Source organism: Nicotiana attenuata, chromosome 2 (assembly GCF_001879085.1).
Source record: "Nicotiana attenuata strain UT chromosome 2, NIATTr2, whole genome shotgun sequence".
Classification (NCBI taxonomy): domain Eukaryota; kingdom Viridiplantae; phylum Streptophyta; class Magnoliopsida; order Solanales; family Solanaceae; genus Nicotiana; species Nicotiana attenuata.
This window is the reverse complement of record NC_031990.1, coordinates 61,850,953-61,852,278: the sequence shown is the minus strand read 5'-3', so window position 1 is coordinate 61,852,278 and position 1,326 is coordinate 61,850,953. Positions and strand designations below refer to the sequence as shown.

At 36.9% G+C, this 1,326-nt stretch overlaps 1 protein-coding gene across 1 annotated transcript in view; it reads right to left on the bottom strand.

The window, feature by feature from the left end:
- The window catches only part of LOC109211404, a 6,474-nt gene continuing 5,399 nt past the window's right edge, over positions 252-1,326 (bottom strand). Inside the window, exons 12-13 of the mRNA XM_019374946.1 lie at positions 1,140-1,236; positions 252-627 (exon numbers count right to left, since the gene is read on the bottom strand). The gene's annotated coding sequence lies outside the window, so the exon portion shown is untranslated. The remainder of the gene's footprint in view (positions 628-1,139; positions 1,237-1,326) is intronic.

Sequence of the window (1,326 nt, the reverse complement as noted above, 5' to 3'; positions counted from 1 at the left end):
CCAAACGACCCCTTTAAGAGTAATTGAGGTCCCAAAGTACACTAGTACTCACCTTGCTGGATAATGCAGGTATCAGAAGGAAATCTTCCAAACAATCCCTTAAAAGCTGTTTTTCTATGGTGACTGTAAGGAATTCCCTTGTGAAACCAGCATGGCTCACCCTATTTCTGTGGCTTTCTGAATTCCCTTTATGCACTACGATAATAGCTTTGAGTCTATTCAGTTATGTAATGTCACATTTGATTAGTGTAGTGTCCAACATTCAGCATCAACATAAACATGTTCATAATGCATTACATCATATACTCTGACTGGAGAATCAGATTGAATATGATACATCAAAACCAATATTTACAAAGAATGATTAACATCACATAGATGGCCAGCACAATGATGCACTGCATCAAGTAAGAACCTTCTCTTTATACACCTAAACGCGTCATCATTAAACTCAATGTGATGAAAAGAGACAAAGATAAAGAAGGCTAATACACAGTTAGGCTCAAGGAGAATGACAATGAAGAACATTGGAGGTCTTTAATGGATTTTGTAGAACTGCCAGCATATTGCACAGCGCAACGTATGTATACTTTTGGACTACCTCATTGGTCCAGTCGCTAAGTTCACCTGAAAAGCACAAGCAAATGCACATTAAGCATAGTGCCGATAATTTCACCACTTGCTTAAAAATAAAAATAAAAAGGATAGTATATTGCAGAAATTCAACTTCTTGGGGAAAATCTAACACCGGTACCATGACAACCGATGGCAGTACAATACTAATTTTGATCATCTCTCAGACATCAAAAAGTCACACTTGATTCAAGTTAAATAAATAGTTAAGCTAACACTACTTTCATGATATGATATCCATAGTCCAATTCTACTTGTTCTGGAGTCTAACATTACTTATTCTGCAATCAACCATCCTCCCTCGTCCATCTTTAATATAGCTTCTAATAAACAGATAAGACCAAATTACATAACAACTTTCATCATTTTATCCCTCTTAGCTCTCAGTGTTTTATCACAAGATACGATAAGAATACTTCATTTAGATTTGAAGCAAAATCATTAGTGTACACTGACAGCGATTCATGTTTCTACTCATTCTGGACATTCATATCAACTTCACTGACCTCATCAATGAGCAGTCTGGTTGGCCCAGTATCAGTAGACTTGAGAAAGATGCTCAATCTATCCACAGCTTTTAAATGAAGATTTCATCCAAAATCTCTGCAATTGAGCGTCCTTTTCAGGAAAAAGATTTGAAGAAGAAAGGGTCTAGGGGAAAGGAACAAAAAAGGTGTTTTAGGGGGGGGGGGG